The sequence below is a fragment of the Bos taurus genome, chromosome 23 (assembly GCF_002263795.3).
Source record: "Bos taurus isolate L1 Dominette 01449 registration number 42190680 breed Hereford chromosome 23, ARS-UCD2.0, whole genome shotgun sequence".
In the NCBI taxonomy this organism is placed as follows: Eukaryota; Metazoa; Chordata; class Mammalia; order Artiodactyla; family Bovidae; genus Bos; species Bos taurus.
Genome location: NC_037350.1, coordinates 47931747 through 47936863, shown reverse-complemented (window position 1 = coordinate 47936863; position 5117 = coordinate 47931747).

The window sequence follows — 5117 nt, the reverse complement described above, 5'->3', positions numbered from 1 at the left end:
TGAATGATATACTGTGTTTCTTAAAGATGGGGCTGTGACATCAATTGCGTCTCTCTCCCCCCACCCTGCCACTGCGATGACTAGGAGCTGATGTGGGTTGACTCGTGCCCTCCAGCCCTCTGTTCGGTGACCAGGTCTCGCCACTTTAAGGTGACCGGCCTGAGCGACGTCAGGGACGGGGCCGCCCCTGCAGCCTTCTGTCCCCAGAACCTTGGCATCAGCACAGCTCCCCAGCCAGGGGAATGGGTGCACCTTAACCTGGACTGTTGCTTTGACTTTGCCCACGTGAAACCGTTTGACACCAGTGTTAGCCGAGTGCTTGGGCAGCCGTGGATCAGCTGATGCATGATTCAGAAATCCCAAATCACTGTAGCATGGGAGAGCGGGAGGCCTGGTAGAAGCCCAGGCTTCTGTGCACACGTGCCGCCATCTCTTCCCAAGCACAGACGGGAAGTTTGAAGAGGTACTGATTACAAGAGGTGGTTCTGGTGGTATCCTGTGAGAATCGTTCCAGATACAGATGTATTTTTGTGGGGTGGGGTGTTAGCGCCACTTCCTACTTTCCCATCTTGACCTCCTCCTCAAGGGAAGGTCCTAAGCTTGAACATGACCTCCGCTTCTCTGAGAAGCTGATGACCTCCCACAGTGACACACAGGGCATGCCCTAGTCCCAGGGGTGGGCATGAATATCGGGAAGCGCTTAGTCTGGCCCAGCCTGGTTTCTTTCACTGAATGATACCGAGACATCAGCAGCGACGCTGGGAGCCTGCCCCCTGCCACCCAGCATGTGAGCGTGGTCCAGGCTTGCTGGGGTGGGGAGAGGATGCTGGAATGGATAACCCACCTTGCTTCACAGGAGAATGTCTCATGACACAAGATGGTCATCAAATTTCTTCTTTACAATTCTGTTATTTTAAAAACCGTAGCCTAAGTGGATGACTTAACGAAGGGAGATATGAAAAATGTATTTTTTAGAAAAAGGGTCTCAGGAAGGCTTGAGGAAGAAGGAGTGAAGCACAAAGAAAGTAGGTGTGAGGGCAAATAATTAACAGCCGTCGATTGTTAAAATAACTCTTTTTATGAGTCCTGGATATTGCTAAACAAAATGCTGTCATTTTATCAGGATGACCAAATGCGCCTCGGATTTCATGCTCAAAGACGTCTCATGTTTTTTGCATAGATATGGCACATTTTATACATCTACTTGATTTCTGGCTTTATATAAAATTGATAAAGCAACTGACAAAAAGTGCAGCAGATCAATATGTTAGAACAGGTCCTTCAGAGGCCAAGGGACCAGGTTACAATTACATCTCTTAAGAGTTTGTTTATTAAAAAACACGCTGAATGGGCTTAAGGTGTCAGTTACAACACAGGCAGCTTCTCACTTGTTTCATAATCTCATAAGGAAGGTTTTTTGTGTTTTAACCCGTGCACCATTTTTTGTGATGGGGATTCTGTTCATTGTCCTGCAATAACTTTTGCTCCTCTGGAGGGAGGTGTGCGCCTACGTTCTCATCATGAACGTCCTGCGAACTCCAGGAACCTGCTGTGGGCTGTTGACTGCATAGGAAGCAGAAGGCTGGTCAAGTTCACGTCTTTCCATTCCTCTTAAAGAAGGATTCAGAGCTTTTCTCATAGCTCAGTCGGTAAAGAATCTGGCAGCAGTGCAGGAGACCTTGGTTCGATCCCTGGGTCAGGACAGTTCCCTGGAGAAGGAAATGACGACCCACTCCAGTATCCTTGCCTGGAAAATCCCAGGGACAGAAGAGCTTGATGGGCTGCAGTCCATGGGGCTGCAAAGAGCTGGGCATGACTGAGGGACTAACAGTAAGAAGGATTAAACTAATGGATCCTGATGAGGGTGCGTGCTTGATGGTTGATGTTTAAACTAGTCCTTTGAAAGAGCTGCTCAATAACTTTTCCTGAAAGTCTTTTTAATCAGGAGTTGTTTTACTTTAAAATTAGACACATACTTATAGAAAAGAACATCAACTACACACACAAAGACTTCTCAAGTTTTAGACTACAAATTAATAAAGAAGAACTGTAAAACTTAGACTAAAAATAAAAATAAAGCAACTCCAATAAAAATTAATTTTAAAAAATGATGACCCGAACATAGGCACGTAGTATTCAGTATTAAAATCACATTTTAAATGAAGAGCCTTGGACTGGGAGTCTGACCTGTTGTTAACTGGGAGGCTCACTTCGCCTCTCTGGGCCGCAGTCTCCTCATCTGCGAGGTGAAGCCCCTGGTGGCTCCTGAGCTGTACTCGCCACGTGCGCCCTCTGGGTCCTTGCTTTGGTGCTAGTCTGGATCGCGAGTGTAAAATACACAGCAGGTTTTGAAGACTTAGTACGAAAAGAATATCAAGTAACTTAGTAATGTTGGATACTGACTACTATATCAGTATAATAATACTCTGCATATATTGGGTGAAATACAGTAAATTGGAATTAATTTCACCTTTGTTTACTTTTTTGTGGGGTAGGTAATTTTAAATGGTGTATGTGACTATGTGGTGTGTAGGACAGAGTAAGGGATGAGCGAAGGAAGGAATGAGCAAAATTTTCCCCAGAATCTATCTCAACCAATCGTCTGTAAGACAGTTCCAAAGTTTTATGTTCAAATGTGTGTGTGTGTGTGTGTGTGTGTATATATATATATATATATATACATATATAATTTGTGAAAGTAAAATTGCCATTCAGGTGGCTTAAATACCGATCATATATATAGTGTATGAGGGGAAATAGGGCTCTTAAAAAGTGTTAAACAAGTAAAAGGCGACATTAAAACTTGTTCCTACCCTTCCACCCCAGGATTTTGTGACCGTCTTGGTTTGCTCCTCAAGCTTTTCTACCAGAGGGATTCACTGAGGGGCCTCCCTGGTGGGCCCGAGGTTAAGACCTCACCTTCCAGTGCAGGGGGTGAAGGTTCAATCCCACATACCTGCGGGGCCAAAAGCCAAAAAGGTATAAAAAGTAATATCGTAAAAAATTCAATAAAGACTTTAAAAATGGTCCACCGTTAAAGAGGGAAGAAAAAGAGGTTTCGCTGAGACACAAGAACTCAGCCCGAAGCTGCCTTCCTCTCCGCCTCCAAACAGGACTGGTTTTTCCAGATCTCTTGTTTTAGCTTAAAAGACAAAATCCATGTGAGTTTTGCATTCATAATAAATTTCTGTTAACGTTTGGGAAAAGTCTTCAATTACTGTCAAGTAACGTCAGTGCTCTGGGAAGTGGTGCCCCTCGTTTAACCCGAGGTCCCCCTTGGTCCACGTCAGGACCATCGTAATCGTATCTGAGGACGATTGACTGCTAGGACGTCCCTGGTGGTACAGTGGATAAGAACCTGCCTGCAAGGGACACGAGCTCGATCCCTGGTGTGGGAAGGTCCCACCTGCCCCAGAGCGACTAAGCCTGTGTGCCCAACTACTGATCCCGTGCTCCAGAGCCTAGGAGCCCCAGCTACTGAGCCCAGTGAGCCTGTGCGCCACAAGAGATGCCACCACACTGAGGAGCCCGCACACCACAACTAGAGAGGCTCCTGCTCACTGCAACCAGAGAAAACCCACGCAGCAGTGAAGACCAAGCAACCAAAAATCAAATACATTTTAAAAAATCCGTTGCTAGTAAGGCTAGTGTAGGAGGACTGTGGCTTGTAGAGTAACAGTGTCCATCTTCTTGCGGTAAGAATTAAATGAGATTTAATGCAGACGAGTCATTTAGCACACAGTGTCGCTAAAAATTATTAGCTAGTTGCTAATAGGTGGTGTTCCATATAAAATAGGACAGAGACTGAAGGATTGTCCCAAGAGGATTCTGACTCTACCAGGCTGGCTCACAGCAAGTTATGACATTGTATCAGCACTGCTATAGAACCAACGGGATCACCCATTTCATTTACAGTTTTGTTCATGTTTAGGCAGGTCTTAGTAGGAGCCTACATGTTCTAACTGAAAAAGTCCCAGATCGCAATTAAGAAACCCTGAAATTTAATCCGGGAGCCTCCTTTTTATTTATAGTTTATAGCCTCTGAAGAATTGTTAAATGGTCTTTAGTAAACAGCATGTTCAATACTATTGATAAAAAGAACAAAGCCATTTGGAGGAAGAGAGAAGTGAACTAACAAAAACCTATAGGCTTCCCAGACAGCTCAGTGGTAAAGAACCCACCTGCCAATGCAGGAGCCACAGGAACGAGGGTTTGATCCCTGGCTCGGGAAGATCCTCTGAACAAGGAAATGGCAACCCACTCCAGGATTCTTGCCTGGGAAATCCCATGCACAGAGGAGCCTGGTGGGGGTCCATGGGGTCTCAAAGAGTGGGACATGACTGAGCAACTGAGCACGCATGCATAGGCTGATACACCTGCTGCCTGGCTGGATTTCCCTGTGTGTTGGGCTTGGGAAAGTCATGTGACATAAGTCCTTGTCTCCTCATCTCCTTAATAAGGGTGTTTGCTAAGGCCTCTTCCAGTTGCAAGTGTTGAACTTGCAAGTCAGACTGTCTGATTCCAAATTCCACCTCCCTATTTGCTAGTTGAATGGGCAAACCAAGCTGTCTGAACTTGCTCCTTCATCTGAAACGAAGACAGTGTACTCAGTAATTGGTCTCCTCTCAGAATTCGAGGAAATGTTAAGGCAAGTTCCCTGGCAGTGTCCGTATCTTGCTCTGTTTCCCTCTTCCAGAATGAATACGTTTTATTTCACAAGCAGGATAATTGGGAACTTAAAAGATGAGGACTCTAGAGCGAGTGGCCCAAATCCACAGACAGCCTTGGGAGCAGAGAGGAGAAAATGGCCTTCACCACAACACGTTGCTTCCAGAAGAGAGTCTTAAGAGCAGACTAGGGGTGGGACTTGCCTGGCGGTCCAGTGGTTAAGACTCTGAGCTTCCCCTACAGGGGGCACAGGTTTGATCTCTGGTCGGAGAAGTAAGATCCTGCCCTCCACGCAGCGGCCAGAGGGGGAAAATCTAGCTATAAGCAATTTCTTGGAAAAAGAGCCAATGAGGGGTTTTATTTCATCTGAAGATAAACTCACACCAAACTGTACGTAGTGAATATCTGGGGCGCGAAACGAGGCGGACGGTAGAGAGTGTCGGAGGGGT